Source organism: Solanum dulcamara, chromosome 2 (genome assembly GCF_947179165.1).
Source record: "Solanum dulcamara chromosome 2, daSolDulc1.2, whole genome shotgun sequence".
Taxonomy (NCBI): domain Eukaryota; kingdom Viridiplantae; phylum Streptophyta; class Magnoliopsida; order Solanales; family Solanaceae; genus Solanum; species Solanum dulcamara.
Window position 1 is genome coordinate 67,131,879 of NC_077238.1, and position 19,592 is coordinate 67,151,470.

The 19,592-nt window shown below is 39.3% G+C and overlaps 2 long non-coding RNA genes across 2 annotated transcripts; both read right to left on the reverse strand.

The window, feature by feature from the left end:
• Positions 1 to 489: 489 nt before the first annotated feature.
• Positions 490 to 2,728, reverse strand: LOC129880635 (uncharacterized). Its single transcript, XR_008765459.1, has 3 exons — positions 2,524 to 2,728; positions 1,984 to 2,060; positions 490 to 758 (listed from the first exon to the last, which is right to left on the reverse strand). It is a non-coding gene; the product is annotated as an uncharacterized LOC129880635 (long non-coding RNA).
• Positions 2,729 to 9,137: 6,409 nt separating this feature from the next.
• LOC129880634 (uncharacterized) lies at positions 9,138 to 11,376 on the reverse strand. The gene is made up of 3 exons (XR_008765458.1): positions 11,172 to 11,376; positions 10,632 to 10,708; positions 9,138 to 9,406 (listed from the first exon to the last, which is right to left on the reverse strand). It is a non-coding gene; the product is annotated as an uncharacterized LOC129880634 (long non-coding RNA).
• Between the last annotated feature and the right edge of the window lie 8,216 nt (positions 11,377 to 19,592).

Genomic DNA, 19,592 nt, shown 5'->3' on the forward strand with positions numbered 1-19,592 from the left:
ATTTCTAAAGTTAACAAAAAATTCAAGTTCAAAGTTACGTTCTAAGTTCAAGTTCGAAATTCAAGTTCTAAATTAAAGTATTCTAAAATTCAAGTATCTAAATTATTCTAATTATAAATTCTAAAGCCCTAAAATTCAAGTCTCTAAGTACCAATATTTTTCTCTAAGTTTCAACCTTCAAAAATTCCAAAGTTACAATCCAATATACAAACAAACTACAACAAACTAAATGGAATAAACTAATTAACTAACTAACAAATCACAAATTACTATCCAATTTACAATCTAATTCAAAAATGCCAAATCTAACTTAAAGCCTAAAATCAAAACTATAATGTCACGACCCAATTTCGTAGGTCATGATGGCACCTACTATAACCCTCTAGTAGGTAAGCCAACCTGTTAACCCGGAACTTCAAGTAATGTGTTTGAAGGCAAAAACTATATAAGAGCATTGAAATATAAAAGTAAACAGAATGAATAAGCGGAAGTAAACCAAAACATGTTTTAAACAACTAAAGATCCCTCCCAGAACCTGGAAGTCACAAGTACAGAGCTGCTACAAAATAAAATACGAGTACAAGTCCCGAAAGTGGACCAAAAAGATATAAAACAACTGGCTAGTCTCAGAAGGCAAAAGACGGGCCATCCATGCTGAAGGAGACAAGAATGATCTAAAAACGCCAAGTACTCACCCTAGTCTCCGAAGTTGACTGCAACAGGCTCGATTTATCCACGGCGATAGCTGGTGCTCGGTCCTGCATCACGAAAGTAGATGCAGAGTGTAGTATGAGTACCAAGACAACAGGTACCCAGTAGGCATCATAGGCCGACTGAGCAGAAAAGGTAAAAACAATATGAAAAAGAAGAATAGCCTAAATAGGAGTCAACATAAGCATCAAAAGGAAAAAAAATACTACCTATGAAAACTACAGCTAACTATACCCAACTGAGCCCCCCATAAGCCCAACCGGGACACTCGTGCGCAAGTTAAATAAAAACTCGGACGAACCCCCATAAGCCCGCCGAGTACACAGAATAGCTACAACTACCAAGGCTAGGAACCAAGAATCTGCGATGTTAGGAGCCAAAGTATTATATCATTTCCAAACCCAGAATCTCTAAGAGTCAATCGATCTAGTGGTGACTTAGGGGTCGAGGCTGGGACTGGGACCCAGAGGCTCACCCGAATATTCAAAGTGGTCAAGGCCAGGACTGGGTACCCGGATGCTTGCCATAATATATAAGTACGGTCGAGGCCAGGACTGGGTACCCGGATGCTCGTCGTAACACATCGATATGATCGAGGCCAGGACTGGATACCAAGATGCTCGTCATACTACCAAGTCGACGGAGGCCGGGGCTGGGTACCCGGATGCTCCTCGATAATTCAGAATGGAGGCCGGGACTGGGTACCCGGATACTCACAGATATTTTATCTTATGGTGCCGAATATTCTCCTTTCCAACTAAACAATAATAGTACCGAGAATCTCCTTTCCAATGAGTCAACCAATATGCCGCCAAAACTAAAACCGGAGCCAAAGTCAACGATCACGAAATCTAGTGCTGCCGACGCCTCACAAAAGTCATGATTATATCGAGTTATGGATGATGGTATTTTTAAGAGCAAGAGTAACGCCTAGCTAAGGCCAAACTACTAGACACTAGCCCGCTACACCATTCTACAAGGATCTTAGTCTACCGGAGCGACGCCGGGACATCTAAAGCAAGTTTACATCCTATACTAAGGCCAACATACCCCACTGTATCAATAACATGCTCATTCAACTCTACTTATAAAACTTAACAAATAACGACAAGATACACATGCTTCTAAATATCCGAAAACCCGATAATAAGCCTAAAGCATAATTTCTAACGCCTAAGATATACAATCAAACTACCCAACCCAAATTCCAACTATTTCAACATACTTTCACACATTTCGGCTCAATCTAAAGAAAGGTAAACCGTAGCCTACCTGTAGGCCAAACACGCGGGCTCCAAATCACTGTGCTGGAGCTTTTCCCTTTCGAACGGCCTCGGAACGCTGCCAAGCTGTCAAAAATAGAACCACAACGTCGATACGGTCGTTTAGACACTAATTTCATAATTTTTGGAAATGGACCAATTTTGGGGTCGAAAACGGGAATTGTGGGGCCCACATACGAAATTCCAGATTTGACCCCCAAAACAGGTTCTACACGTCACCCCAAGCACACAAATCAGATTTATAACATAATTCGGGGTGGGAAATTACGTAAGACGATCAAAAATCAATTCCCACATTTTTAAACTAAGAAAACGATATAAGGCAGCCTCCTTACACGTCGATTTCTCAAAAACGAAATACTGTCAATCAAAACAAATTATACCATGACGTTCCTTGCGAAAAACCCCACAATCTAGCCTCAAGAATCACTCAAAACGGAGTTATATTGACCAAGATACACTCTTTCAATTTTCAACAAAATTTCATTCCGAAAATGACTAAATCTGCTGCTTAAAATCAATTTATTACCTCGAACGACGTGCCAAAAATAGATTCTGAAACTTCCACGATGTTCTCCTTAAATTTCCACGCAAGATAGCCTCTGGAATCACCCAAATCGGATTTATATTGGTCAAGATATAACTTGTCAAAGTTCTTCAAAAATCCATTCCGAAAATGGATACTGCTGCAAATAAAATCACGATTTTTACCAGAATCGAATACTCCAAATCAGTTTTCAGTTTCTCCAATGCCTTCTCCACGAAAAACCTCACAATTTTGCCTTTTGAATCACCCAATTTGGAGCTCTAGAACTCAAGAAATGAGGGTTCAAAGTTGAGGAGAAAATCTGAAAATTTTCTGCACTGTTGCTGCAGATTTTCTGGTTTAGCCACAATTTAAAGTCTCCGAACGAACCTTCGGAATTCGTTCGGAATCAGATAAAAATAAACCAAATATGCTACCCCACTAAATTCGACATTCCGGACTCAATGGCGCATTCAGAATTTCCATACGAGATCATTTTAATAAAAAGTGGGCCCCACACCCAAAAGTCATTTTCCACATCGGGTCTCGATATTAGCTCGGGAGCCTCGGGAAGCGAACGAAAGGTCGTTCCTGACCAAAATTGACATTCCGGAACTAACCGCACTGTCAGAATTTTTATTCGAGCGCATTTTCCAAGAATGTTGACCAAAGTCAACTATAGGCTAAGTTTCAAAGTCAAAAGCGCCAAATAGCCCCAAACTCGTATCAATTGACTCGATAGTCATTCCAACAGTGCTACTAGCCTAATTTGGTCATTCCGGAGCTGATGGAACTATCAGAATTTGAATTCGAGATTTCGTTAGCCCAAAACTCAAAAAGTCGCAACTAAACTAACTTAGGCCTTTAAAATACCAAAATGGACTCGGGACCTCTAAAAATTCAACCAATACTTATTCTAGACCAAAAACCATCTCCTGAATCCAACAGAGTTGTCGGAATTCCATTCCGAGCATCGGAACTCCAAAAGTTGACCAAAGTCAAACCTTGGCTTAAAGTTCCTCAAATTCTCAACTCAAGGCCTCAAATCTTCGTTACAGCTCCAAAACTGATTCCGTAAAGTCTCCTAAGCCTATTTCAACATTTCAGAGCTGCTGGAATCGACGGAATTCCATTCTGAAACCCGTAGCTCCAATTGACCCCAAATACCACTTTTTAACACTTAAAGCTTATGAAACTCAAAATTTCCAAGAACTTAACTTTTCATAGGATTTTCTAAAAATCAACACCTGGTAACAATTAGAAATGACTCGGGGCATCTAAAGAGAGGGGTAAAATGGTCATTTTACAAAAATTTCAAAAAATGACCTTGAGGGTCATTACAATATCCACTACTAAAAGAACTTTCGTCCGCGAAAGTAAGGGCAAGAGTATACCTGGAGGGTCCAATAAGTTGGGGAATTTCTCCCGCATCTCCTGTTCGGTCTCCCATGTAGCCTCCTCGATCGGACGATGGCGCCACTGGACCTTAATCACAGGGATGGACTTAGACCGAAGCTGGCGAACATCTCTGGCTAGAATAGCAACTGGCTCCTCAACAAAAGTCAGGCGATCATCCAACTTAACAGAGTCATACTGAAGCACATGAGACTCATCTGGAATGTACCGACGCAACATAGAAACGTGAAAAACAGGGTGTATAGCTGAAAATGCTGGTGGCAAAGCCTACTCATAAGCAACCTCTCCAACTCTCCTCAGAATCTCAAACGGCCCGATATACCTAGGGCTAAGCTTACCCCGCCTGCCGAATCTCATTACGCCCTTCAAGGGCGACACCCGCAAGAACACCTGATCTCCTACCTCGAAGCGCAAGGGCCGACGCCTGCGATCAGCATAACTCTGGTGCCTACTCTGAGCTGTCCTTAACCTATCCTGAATAACCCGAACTTTGGCTATGGCATCCTGAAGTAAATCGGTACTGTGCGGCCTAGGCTCTGAAGACTCAAACCAACCAACCGGAGTACGACAACGCCTACCATATAAGGCTTCAAACGGGGCCATCTGAATGCTAGAGTGGTAGCTGTTGTTGTACGCAAACTCTGCCAAAGCTAAGTACTGCTCCCAATGACCCTTGAACTCTAATACACAAGCTCGCAACATATCCTCCAAAACCTGAATAGTACGCTCTGACTGACCGTCGGTTTGTGGATGAAATGCCGTACTAAGATCAACCCGAGTGCCCAACTCTCTCTGAAAGGACCTCCAGAAATTGGAAGTAAATTGAGATCCCCTATCTGATATAATGGATATTGGTACCCCGTGCAGACGGACCACCTCCTGAATATAGATTCGAACTAGACGATCTGCAGTAAAAGTGGACCGTACTGGTAAGAAATGCGCTGACTTGGTCAATCGATCAATAATGACCCAAATACCATCATTACCCCTGGATGATCGAGGCAATCCCATCACGAAGTCCATGGTAATTCGTTCCCATTTCCACTCGGGAATGGGTAATCTCTGAAAGACTCCACCAGGCCTTTGATGCTCCGCCTTAACCTGCTGGCAACTTAAACAATGGGATACATACTCAGCTATATCTCTCTTCATACCGCTCCACCAGTAATGTTGTCTCAAATCTCGATACATCTTCGCGGTGCCTGGATGGATAGAATATTTAGAATCGTGGGCCTCGTGAAGGATCAACTGAATGAAGTCTCCAACTCTGGGAACACAAAGGCGACCATCGAACCGTAGTATGTCATCCGAATCTATAGAAGCCTGGCCACCCTCGCCTCGTAATACTAACTCTCGAAGCTTTACCAATTCTCCATCCTCAAACTGTCGACCACGAATCTGGTCCAATAAAGACGATCGTGCTCCCACAAAAGCCAAAATCGGTCCGGAATCTAAGATTTCCAACCTGACCATCCGATTAGCCAAATACTGGATGTCCAAGGCTAAGGGTCGCTTTGCAGCAGACAAGTAAGCTAAACTACCCATACTCTCCGTCTTCCGGCTCAAGGCATCCGCTACTACATTTGCCTTGCCCGGGTGGTAAAGAATAGAGATGTCATAATCGGCTAGTAGCTCAATCCAACGCCGCTGTCTAGAATTAAGATCTTTTTGACTCATAATGTACTGTAAGCTATGGTGATCTGTATATATCTCGCAATGGACTCCATATAAGTAGTGCCTCCATATCTTGAGCGCGAAAACTACCGCCGCTAGTTCCAAGTCATGGGTGGGGTAGTTGCGCTCGTGCACTTTCAATTGTCTGGAAGCATAAGCAATAACTCAGCCATGCTGCATTAGTACACACCCAAGACCTACACCAGAAGCATCACAATATACCGAAAAGATCTCTCCCTCAACTGGTAGAGTCAGAACAGGAGTGGTGGTAAGCAAATCCTTAAGCTTTCGAAAGCTCGACTCACACTCCTCGGACCACACAAAGGGAACATCCTGGCGGGTCAAACGGGTCAATGGGGCTGCAATGGTAGAGAAACCCTCAATGAATCGTCTATAATACCCAGCCAATCCAACAAAACTCCGAATCTCCGTAACATATGTGGGCCTAGCCCAACCACGAATAGCCTCAATCTTCGCTGGATCCACTCTGATACCCTCTCTAGACACCACATGTCCCAGAAATGCCACAGACTCCAACCAAAACTCGCATTTTGAGAATTTAGCATAAAGCTGCTGATCTCTCAAAGTCTGGAGCACAACCCTCAAGTGTTGCTCGTGCTCCTTTCTACTCCTTGAGTATACCAGTATGTCATCGATGAATACAATCACGAAGGAGTCAATATAAGGTCTGAATACTCGAGTCATAAGGTCCATAAAAGCTGCGGGGGCATTAGTAAGCCCAAACGACATCACAAGAAACTCATAGTGGCCATAGCGAGTGCGAAAAGCAGTCTTAGGAATGTCAGCTGCTCTAATCTGCAACTGATGGTAGCCAGACCTCAAGTCAATCTTAGAAAACATGATCGCACCCTGAAGCTGATCAAATAGATCATCGATACGGGGCATGGGGTAACGGTTTTTCACCGTCACCTTATTCAACTGCCTGTAATCAACACACATCCGCATAGTCCCATCCTTCTTCTTAACAAATAAGACAGGCGCACCCCACGGCGACACACTCGGGCGAATAAATCCCTTACCTAGAAGATCCTCAAGCTGCACGCTGAGCTCCTTGAGCTCTACAGGGGCCATACGATAAGGTGGTATAGAAATAGGCTTAGTTCCCGGCTCCAAATCTATGGCAAAGTCAATATCTCTCTCTGGGGGTAGACCAGGTAGGTCAGTGGGGAAGACATCAGTATACTCCCTAACCACAGGGACTGAATCAATAGTAGAAGCCTCGCTGGACACATCACAGACATATGCTAAGTACGTCAAGCACCCGGACCTAACTAGCCGCCGGGCCCGCATAAAAGATATGATCCCAATCGGTGAGCGACTATAAATACCCTGCCACAAGATCGGGGGAATACCAGGCATGGCTAATGTAATGGTCTTGGCATAACAGTCCAAAACCGCATGATGAGGGGATAGCCAATCCATGCCTAGAATAACATCGAAGTCCAGCATATCAAGTAAAATAAGATCTGCCCGAGTTTCATGCCCCTGAATAATCACCACACAGGATCTACAAACCTGATCCACTACTAAAGAATCCCCTACCGAGGTCGAAACATGTAATGGGACCTCAAGTGACTCATAAGGAATACCCAAACGTGGAGCAAAATATATAGACACATAGGAATACGTGGAACCTGGATCAAATAAAGCTGAAGCAGTCTGCTGACAAATAAGGATAGTACCTGTGATAACATCATCTGATGCCTCAGCCTCTGCCCTCACCGGAGCAGCATAGAAGTGGCCCTGTCGGCCTCCCCCACGAACATTCACCCTACCACCTGACCTGCCTCCTCGGGAACCTCCCCGAATACCCTGCTGACCATCGCCACGGCCGTGACCCCGATCTATACCTCCTGGTGGAGGTGGTACTACTGCCAACGGTCTAGCCCGGCCGGGACACTCCCTAGCCCAGTGCTCTAGTGAGCCACAATCGAAACATCCTGAAGCTGAGCGACCCGTGATAACTCGTCCACGGTAGGAAGAAAGTGGACTCAATCCCCTCAAGCTCTGCCCTGCGATGGAACCCCCCGAATGGGGCTGACTACTCTCAACTGCTGGTAGAGCGGCCTGAATCGGCCGACTGGATTGACCCTGCTGGTACCTATCCTGCTGAAACCGCTGGCGGGGCCTGTCATAACTATCATGGCCTCTAGAATGTGACCCACTGAAGCTACCCTGATGCCTGGGTCTCTTATCGCTTCCCCTTGGGCCTGGTGATGAATAATTTCGATCGTGCGGGCATGATCCACCACATCCAGAAAAGAGTGGCCCGCAGAAACAAGGTGCTCGGTCCCTAATCTCAGGTAAGGTCTTAATCCACGCACAAAACATCGTACCCGCTCCTCCTCAGTAGGTAGAATCATAGTGGCATGTCGGGAAAGCTGATGAAATCTAGCCTCGTACTCTGCAATCGTCATGTGGCCCTGCTCCAACCGAGTAAACTGATCCCGAAGTCGGTCCCGAACACTCCTAGGGATGTATCGAGCTAAGTAAGCCTCTGAGAACTGGGCCCATGTCAATGGTGGTGACCCAGCTGGTCTGGACTGCAAATAAGAGCGCCACCACTGTCTGGCTGCCCCTCTAAACTGGTGAGCAGTGAAGTCGGCGCCTCTGGACTCCACAAGACCCAAGGAATGGAGCTGCTCTTGACAGGTAGTCAAGAACTCCATGGCATCCTCGCCAGTGGCTCCAGAAAATATCGGGGGCGATAGCCTCTGAAATATCCCTAACATCTTCTGATCCTGTAATGACATCATACCCTCTGGAACTGCTGGCGGGGGTGCAACAACTGGTGGAGGCAGTTGAACCTCAGGTACTGGCTGAACAAGCGGATCCCGCGGTGCTAGTATGCCTGATACTGGGGTCGGGGCCTGTGGTACAACTCCAATAGCCGTGAGGAGCTGCACAATCGTTGCCTGTAGTGCAGGGGTCATAACTGGTGCAGCTGGAGGCTGTGCTGGTGGTGGTGGTCCCTCTGGCTGAGTAGGAATAGGAGCGTCCTGATGATCCTCTACCAGCTCTGGCTCTATCTCTGGGTTGGGAGCTGGTGCTGCTCTCCTACCTGTCCCACGAGGACGACCTCTAGGCATGTCGGGCCTTGGTGCGTTATCATTACCGGTGGTACCGCGCGTACGAACCATTCCTGTGAAAGAGTGAGTGGAACAAATGAGATTTCACAGAATCAATAAGACACAACACTGCACGAAATGATACAACATAGAGAATGTTCCTAATGACATCCTGTAGCCTCCCGAAGATAAGTTACGGACGTCTCCGCACCTATCCGCGAGACTCTACTAGACGTTAGCTCTGTACAAGTGAGACCAACGAACCTAGGGCTCTGATACCAACTTGTCACGACCCAATTTCGTAGGTCATGATGACACCTACTATAACCCTCTAGTAGGTAAGCCAACCTGTTAACCCGGAACTTCAAGTAATGTGTTTGAAGGCAAAAACTATATAAGAGCATTGAAATATAAAAGTAAACAGAATGAATAAGCGGAAGTAAACCAAAACATGTTTTAAACAACTAAAGATCCCTCCCAGAACCTGGAAGTCACAAGTACAGAGCTGCTACAAAATAAAATACGAGTACAAGTCCCGAAAGTAGACCAAAAAGATATAAAACAACTGGCTAGTCTCAGAAGGCAAAAGACGGGCCATCCATGCTGAAGGAGACAAGAATGATCTAAAAACGCCAAGTACTCACCCTAGTCTCCGAAGTTGACTGCAACAGGCTCGATTTATCCACGGCGATAGCTGGTGCTCGGTCCTGCATCACGAAAGTAGATGCAGAGTGTAGTATGAGTACCAAGACAACAGGTACCCAGTAGGCATCATAGGCCGACTGAGCAGAAAAGGTAAAAACAATATGAAAAAGAAGAATAGCCTAAATAGGAGTCAACATAAGCATCAAAAGGAAAAAAAATACTACCTATGAAAACTACAGCTAACTATACCCAACTGAGCCCCCCATAAGCCCAACCGGGACACTCGTGCGCAAGTTAAATAAAAACTCGGACGAACCCCCATAAGCCCGCCGAGTACACAGAATAGCTACAACTATCAAGGCTAGGAACCAAGAATCTGCGATGTTAGGAGCCAAAGTATTATATCATTTCCAAACCCAGAATCTCTAAGAGTCAATCGATCTAGTGGTGACTTAGGGGTCGAGGCTGGGACTGGGACCCAGAGGCTCACCCGAATATTCAAAGTGGTCAAGGCCAGGACTGGGTACCCGGATGCTTGCCATAATATATAAGTACGGTCGAGGCCAGGACTGGGTACCCGGATGCTCGTCGTAACACATCGATATGATCGAGGCCAGGACTGGATACCAAGATGCTCGTCATACTACCAAGTCGACGGAGGCCGGGGCTGGGTACCCGGATGCTCCTCGATAATTCAGAATGGAGGCCGGGACTGGGTACCCGGATACTCACAGATATTTTATCTTATGGTGCCGAATATTCTCCTTTCCAACTAAACAATAATAGTACCGAGAATCTCCTTTCCAATGAGTCAACCAATATGCCGCCAAAACTAAAACCGGAGCCAAAGTCAACGATCACGAAATCTAGTGCTGCCGACGCCTCACAAAAGTCATGATTATATCGAGTTATGGATGATGGTATTTTTAAGAGCAAGAGTAACGCCTAGCTAAGGCCAAACTACTAGACACTAGCCCGCTACACCATTCTACAAGGATCTTAGTCTACCGGAGCGACGCCGGGACATCTAAAGCAAGTTTACATCCTATACTAAGGCCAACATACCCCACTGTATCAATAACATGCTCATTCAACTCTACTTATAAAACTTAACAAATAACGACAAGATACACATGCTTCTAAATATCCGAAAACCCGATAATAAGCCTAAAGCATAATTTCTAACGCCTAAGATATACAATCAAACTACCCAACCCAAATTCCAACTATTTCAACATACTTTCACACATTTCGGCTCAATCTAAAGAAAGGTAAACCGTAGCCTACCTGTAGGCCAAACACGCGGGCTCCAAATCACTGTGCTGGAGCTTTTCCCTTTCGAACGGCCTCGGAACGCTGCCAAGCTGTCAAAAATAGAACCACAACGTCGATACGGTCGTTTAGACACTAATTTCATAATTTTTGGAAATGGACCAATTTTGGGGTCGAAAACGGGAATTGTGGGGCCCACATACGAAATTCCAGATTTGACCCCCAAAACAGGTTCTACACGTCACCCCAAGCACACAAATCAGATTTATAACATAATTCGGGGTGGGAAATTACGTAAGACGATCAAAAATCAATTCCCACATTTTTAAACTAAGAAAACGATATAAGGCAGCCTCCTTACACGTCGATTTCTCAAAAACGAAATACTGTCAATCAAAACAAATTATACCATGACGTTCCTTGCGAAAAACCCCACAATCTAGCCTCAAGAATCACTCAAAACGGAGTTATATTGACCAAGATACACTCTTTCAATTTTCAACAAAATTTCATTCCGAAAATGACTAAATCTGCTGCTTAAAATCAATTTATTACCTCGAACGACGTGCCAAAAATAGATTCTGAAACTTCCACGATGTTCTCCTTAAATTTCCACGCAAGATAGCCTCTGGAATCACCCAAATCGGATTTATATTGGTCAAGATATAACTTGTCAAAGTTCTTCAAAAATCCATTCCGAAAATGGATACTGCTGCAAATAAAATCACGATTTTTACCAGAATCGAATACTCCAAATCAGTTTTCAGTTTCTCCAATGCCTTCTCCACGAAAAACCTCACAATTTTGCCTTTTGAATCACCCAATTTGGAGCTCTAGAACTCAAGAAATGAGGGTTCAAAGTTGAGGAGAAAATCTGAAAATTTTCTGCACTGTTGCTGCAGATTTTCTGGTTTAGCCACAATTTAAAGTCTCCGAACGAACCTTCGGAATTCGTTCGGAATCAGATAAAAATAAACCAAATATGCTACCCCACTAAATTCGACATTCCGGACTCAATGGCGCATTCAGAATTTCCATACGAGATCATTTTAATAAAAAGTGGGCCCCACACCCAAAAGTCATTTTCCACATCGGGTCTCGATATTAGCTCGGGAGCCTCGGGAAGCGAACGAAAGGTCGTTCCTGACCAAAATTGACATTCCGGAACTAACCGCACTGTCAGAATTTTTATTCGAGCGCATTTTCCAAGAATGTTGACCAAAGTCATCTATAGGCTAAGTTTCAAAGTCAAAAGCGCCAAATAGCCCCAAACTCGTATCAATTGACTCGATAGTCATTCCAACAGTGCTACTAGCCTAATTTGGTCATTCCGGAGCTGATGGAACTATCAGAATTTGAATTCGAGATTTCGTTAGCCCAAAACTCAAAAAGTCGCAACTAAACTAACTTAGGCCTTTAAAATACCAAAATGGACTCGGGACCTCTAAAAATTCAACCAATACTTATTCTAGACCAAAAACCATCTCCTGAATCCAACAGAGTTGTCGGAATTCCATTCCGAGCATCGGAACTCCAAAAGTTGACCAAAGTCAAACCTTGGCTTAAAGTTCCTCAAATTCTCAACTCAAGGCCTCAAATCTTCGTTACAGCTCCAAAACTGATTCCGTAAAGTCTCCTAAGCCTATTTCAACATTTCAGAGCTGCTGGAATCGACGGAATTCCATTCTGAAACCCGTAGCTCCAATTGACCCCAAATACCACTTTTTAACACTTAAAGCTTATGAAACTCAAAATTTCCAAGAACTTAACTTTTCATAGGATTTTCTAAAAATCAACACCTGGTAACAATTAGAAATGACTCGGGGCATCTAAAGAGAGGGGTAAAATGGTCATTTTACAAAAATTTCAAAAAATGACCTTGAGGGTCATTACATATAACTACATTCACTAATTTTACAATCCAATATACAAATAAACTACAACAAACTAAATGGAATAAACTAATTAACTAACAAATCACAAATTATTATCCAATTTACAATCTACTTCAACAACCTCAAATCTAACTTAAGCCCTAAAATCAAAACTATAACTACATTCACTAATTTTACAATCCAATATATACAAATAAACTACAACAAACTAAAATACTCAATTCATAATCTAATTCAAAAAAACTCAATTCAAAGTAAAGCCCTAAAATCAAAACTATAACTTTATTCACCAATTCACAATCAAATATACAAATTAACTATTTTAATAGCATAAATTTAATAAACTAAATGTAATAAACTAACTAACAAATCAAAAAAATTCATAAATTACGAAAAAAATAAAAACCCTAACTAACCTTAATAATGAGAGAGGAAGAGAGAGACTGTAGGAGTACTGGAAAGGACGGCACCGGGGTGGGGGCTTGATGGCGAGGTTGCACTGGCGTGAGGAAGTTGGCTGGCATCGGGGTGGTTGGGGTGGTCGGGGTCGGGGTCGGGGGTAGCAGATTGATGAGAGAAGAGAGATAGAGAGAGACAGAGAATTGGGGAAATGAGAGAAATCTCGCTACTACATTCAGATATTTTAAAAGAAGCGATGGACTGCGTCGTTTAGTCCATCACTTTTTAAAAAGTATTTGATCAGACTTTGATAAAAAAAAGTGACGTAGTCCTTCGCTATTTTAAATTTGTTAACCAGGAGTAACGGACTAAGCGACGCAGTCCGTCGTTCTTTTTTTAAAAAATTAATAAATTAAAATTATTGCTTTACAACGAATGGAGTCGTATTATTTATTTTATAAATAATTATTTTTTATAAAAATATATAAAATAATTATATAAGATAAGATTTATTTTTGGCACAAAAAACCGCCAAAATAAGCGACGGACTAAGCGTCATTATCCGTCGCTTTTAGTTTAAAAAATTAAAAAATAAAAATGATGGACAACGTCGTATTATCCATCGCATTTTTATAGCGACGCTATCCGTCGCTTTTATTTCCATCGCTTTTTGGCCTTTTTAATAGTGATTATTTACCAAATCAAGCTTGTACTTTATTTCTTCAAATTTATAATTCTTCATTACACACATATTTAATATTGTCTTATTATCACAAAAAAAAATATAAGCCGATGGAATTGGGGCACACATGCAATGCACGTGCCCAGAAACTAGTTTCATAAAACGAGGCAAGACATTCAAGGTTATAAGTACAAATTAAACAATTAATTATAAATATAAGATTTAATTTGCTATGACATTTCTACAATCACCTCGCATTTCATAACATATATGTTAGCTCTTCACCTTTTACATCATTACATGAGATATTAAGTCATGATTTGACGACAGACTGATATAATTTGTTAAACTACTCTAGAAATATATAATTATCTCCTAATTAATATCAACATATTTTCTTACACTTAATATGGATTATCGATGTTTCTTTGTCTATTCAATGAATTCTAATATTTTTATTTTATAAAAGTATACAAAGTTGTTACACTTTTAAATAGAATTAATTGTAAGCGTAAATAAAAATTTAGTGTTATGCACGATAAATAAATTTTGAATAATAGAAATATTTTTAAAAACTGACCTCTGGATGTTGATTTTATTTAAAGTAATTAAATAAAATAAAATATACCAACCTCCGGAGGTTGGTATCACATTAAAGTTTATTAAAATAATTAATAAAAATAAAGATATTGACTTCTGGAAGTCACTAGATAAATATTTTAATAAAAATTAATTTAATTACATACTATTTAATTTTACCGACTTCCAAAAGTCGATATTGTAATTATTTTTTAACTTATACATAACAGACCTCCGGAAGACGGTTTAATTAAACTTTATTCAAAATATTTCTTTATTTTGTTTTTTATATTTATTTGAGATAAAATAAAATATTATTATTCATTTATTTATTCAATACCAACTTCAACAGATCAGTTGTTGTTGAATGTTTTTTTTTTGGAAAACATTCTGACCTCCAGAGATCGGTATTAAGATTTCCCGCATTTTTCATAAAAATTGACTTCCTGAAGCTGGTTTTCTGAAGTTTTTATTCTTTTTAACAATATCGATTTTCGAAAGTCGGAAATTACCGATTGTAGGTCGGTAATTTTTAGGTCGGTATTCACTATTTTTCTAGGAGTGAGTTATTTTAGAATGTCAAGGTTTGAGATTGTGTTGCAAATTACGGGTTTGGGAAAGAATGTATGAGTTTCTGTCTCCATACAAGCCAATATTACGGGAGTAATTTCGCTATGGCGGAGGTAATCCTGCTATAGCGGGATGGTGGTCGCTATAGTGGGCCAATCGCAGAATTAATAGGGAAAAGTCTCAAAATCATTTTTTTCTGTAATTTCATTCTAGGGAGAGCAAGAGGCGACTTCGAGCTATTTTTCCTTCAGTTTTCCACCAAATTCTTCAGTAAAGGTAAGTTGATTACCCCTCTAACTTATAATTTGGTTCTTGGACATTAGAATATATGGGATTACCTTAGGGGAGGGTTATAGACCTGAAATTAATGGTGGAAAAAGTCCTAGTTGGGTGGTACGATCATGAAATTGGCTAAGGATTAGGATTTCAGTATAATTCATGTATTTTTAGGTCATTGTTCATTTATTATTGTATTTTGTGTTTGTTTAGACCAAGAACTACCCAAGACACTTCAAAAAGGGAAAGCTCATGTTCTTTGGAGAATTCAAGCTTGATTCGAGGTAGGTGATGTTTTTTTTTTATTTATGTTATATGTGCTTCTTTATTGGTATTACATGCATGATATATGATTAGGAAAAGAAAAGAACATGAGTTGAAATGGCAATTCTGATCAAATTGCATGGAATGAATGTTTTACTTGGTTATACAAGTGTGATTGCTATTCATTGTGATTGCGATTATAATTTGTGATTTTGTGTGGATCGGGTACCATGCCGACACAATTAGATCAGATACCACACCGGTATATTTAGATCGAAAACCATGTTAGTATAATTAGATTGGGAACCACACCGGTACACTAACAGTTTGTGTGTGCGTTCCATGAGAGAACCAAATTGATTGTGGTAATTGTGATTAATATGCTTATTGTGTGAACTAATTCAAGTAAGGACCGGGAGTATGGGTGTTGTTGTATGTGTGATGTAATTGTGTATCATTTGTTTTACTGTGTTATGGTGCTTATTCATATTTTATATATCTGAAACTAGTCATGTGATCTTATCAATACATTGTGTTTTATGTTTTAATTTTGCACTTGTTTCTATTTGTATTGAGTACTAAACATATTCAGGCGACTGTTGAAAGACCTCAACTGTGAGACAACTTCTACTTAAATCTAAAGGTGAGTCATTTGTTCAAACTGTCATGGATTCCTCTTAGCTCTTTGTCCACCATTTCGAACACGGACATCCAGCATTTTAGTTATTGTTTTCTTAATGGGTTTGCATCTCCTTATTTTTTAGGCGTCAATAGAGTTTGGTATAATGACTTTCAGGTTCTAGGGAGATTATTTTCGCAATGTTTACTTGAATTTTAATTGATTTTATGAGAGCTCATTTTTTTAATTGTTTAAAATTGCTTTCACTTGTCTAAATGCATGTCTTTGTTCTTAGGTTGGTATAGTTGGGTTAGATAATAGTTCTCCCTTTGAGGGGTTAGCATGAGTGCCACTCACGGTGGGTCAGATTCGTGACAATCACATATTCATCTATGTATTTGTTTACTTATACAATAGATAATTAAGTGTATAGAGTTTTAGTTTATACACACAGATTAAATAATCGGTTCTTATAAGTATAAAGTTATTTGTTTACGGTCTAAAATAGAAATTGGACAAGCCATTGATTTGATTATAGTATAAGATTAAATATAATTATTCCGACTTCTTGTGCTAGTGCATTTTTTATTTATTGAATGGAATCGAGTAGAGATAAATGTTTTAGACTAATTGACAAAAATATATTCTCTTAACTATTAAATGTACTTCTACTCTTATTCCTAATATAACTATTTTGATCTGTATATATTAATTATCATTTTGATTTATTAAAAGGTAAGATTTTGAGATGGGATCAACATATCTGGTAGATTGAATGATAATAATATATATTGATGAAAGAATAAGCTAGTTGTTGGACTCCATGTCTCGATATAGAGAATGATGATATGCCTTTTTGAGAAGCTTATAGGTTTTCATTATGTCAGACCTTGCAAGTGGATTTATGAATCTAGCACATGAAATAATTAAGTTAAGTTGTGCTCTAAAAATATTAATCTTTAAATTAAATTTGTCAATAATATAATTTATTGATTAGTATCTGTAATCTTAACATGAGAAATTACATAAGTGTTTAATGGGAAATTTTGAAATAAAAACGGAGGAGTGCAATTACGAATTTCCATAATAGGAAGCCTCAATTAATTTTGTGGTTCCTATAATGACCATATTTAGTTAGAACTCAAAACCCTATTTTTTAGGGGAAAAGGAAGAAAGAATGTGGTTTTTCTTGTTCTTGGAAAGAATGTGGTTTTTTTTGTTCTCCTTTTTGGACTGAGAAGGAATTTCTATAAGTAGAGTTCTAATCTAGAAAAGATAATAAATTTTCTAAATGACACTTGTCCACCCGAGTATTGATAGAGTTCATTTGTGAAATTGGGATCTCTATAGAAGACCGCAGAACTGGAGTTGACTTATTTCATGATTTCTATTCATGCTTCAAGAGGTAATTCTTGAATTAATTTTTAACAAGTTTATGTGTTCTAGCATAACTGTATGTGGTCTAGAATAAAAATATGTGTTATCTATTATTCATATAAAAAGTATGAATTTTGAAATGCTTTGGTTGTGTATATGTTTTCTAACAGAGTGATTATTTAGGAAAATAATGTAATAAGCACCTAAAACAATTGCTAAGCATGCAAATTTCTTCTTAATAAACTAATTTATTTTTTTAAAATAATGAACAAGATTATTTTGGTTAAAGAAAAATGATGATAATTGAGTGATATTTATATCTTAAATAAAACAAAAGTGATTTTTAAATGCAATTCTCAAAATTTGGGTGACCATTAAAGAAAGTAACTCCAGATTTAATTAGTTGAACGTTGAAAAGCCGCCCTAGCTAGGTCTATCTCTACATGTTACGGATTGATTCGTGCAATTAGAGACTAGTGAAATCTGCAACTTAAGATAGTGAGATGTAAAGTACTACTCATTCATTTAAGGCAAATCAGGTTGCAATTTTCACTGGTGAGTAGTGAAATCTGTGAAGGTGACCATACTTAACAACTTTAAGGTAGTCATTTTATCCATTCTTTCAAGGCAAGTTAAATCAGGTGGCTCTAAAAACTGCATGATAGTGATTAGTGAATAGGGAGAATAAGTATACCTTTGAGGTAGTGTAGCCAGCATCACATTGACTAATTATTTCTTTCTATTTTGAATACATGGAGTACTTAAAGAGACTTTTGTTGAGGTGTAGTAGTAATTATTAACACTTTACAAGTAAGTTTTGCCTGGACAGACAAAGTTGGCTGAAGAAACTTAACCCATCATCGGGCAACCAGAGGGAACTGAAAAGCATACTGTACATGACATTTTTTCTGAAAGTAGTTATGCCAGGGGCGTATATGGTGATTTTCGGGGTTTACTTTAATTCATATTTTTCTTTCAATATCATATATAGTAGTATTGTATTTTTTTTAAAAAAATTAAATATAGATATATGTACTCACGCTCGAAGTTAATTGGGTGCATTTGTCTAAGTGAAGTTTGAAATTTGAATCTGTATTTAGATTTTTTTTTTCTTTCTAAAATTGCACAACACCTCTCGATTATTGGATCATGGATAGGTAGGATCCTTTAGGGTTGGGTCATGGATGGTTGGTACTTGGTAGGGTCATTTTGGGTTGGGTTAGAATTTTATGTGAACCAACAAATAAATATCTCATGTTTAATTAAATATTATAAAATTATGCTCATTAATTCAACGACAATTTTAAGTCTTAAAATAGGAGAAGAGCATTTTCGAATAACATTATTTTTCTCTTTTTCTATTTTTTTATGGAGCTAAAAAATTATTTATTTTTATATATTTTGTATTTCTTTTAAATAAAAATTATTTTCTAGATTCAAGTGTCAAGGTTCAAGATAATTGTTTTTTAATATTTACTATTTTATTAGATTTTCTAAATTCGATTTGGTTTGAAATTTTATGAGATACTCTATAATTCTTGTCTTAGAGGCAATACTTAGCTCTATGACGACTTTCAAAAAACAAGTTATGTTCCAGGAGTAAGAGTTAGACATTATCTTATTGTATCTTGATTTATGAGATGTTCTATAACTCTTGCCTTAGAGGCAAGACTTAGACCAAGAACTTTAAAACAAGAAGTTATGCCCTATGGGTAAGACTTCAGATGCTCTATAACTCTTGTCTTAGAAGAAAGACTTAGTGAAGGAATTCCAAAGAATAAGTTACGCCCAATGGGAAAGAGGTATTAATAATGAAATACTTTATAACTATTGTCTTAGGTAAAACTTATTAGCCCAAGGACTTTCAAACAACAAGCTAAGCCGCATGGGCAAGATTTGACACTACCACATTGTGTCTTGATTTATGAGATGCTCTATAATTCTTATCTTAGAGACAAAATTTAGACCAAGGACTTTCGAAGAATAAGTTATGCTTACGTGCAAGAGGTATTGATCTATGAGATACTCTATGACTATTGGCTTAGAGGTAAGACTTGTTAGCCCAAGGACTTCCAAACAAGAAGTTAAACCTTATGGGCAAGACTTGGCACTATCATAGTGTGTCTTGATTTATGAGATGCTCTATAACTTTTGTCTTAGAGGCAAGACTTAACCCAAAGGCTTTCAAAGAATAAAAGTAAGTTGTCATGACAACATTTTACATCATTTTTACTAAAATCTAACGTATGGGGAACGCAATAATAATATTGCCTTCGAGCCAAATGTAGGTTAGAGGTTTTTTAAAAATAACATAT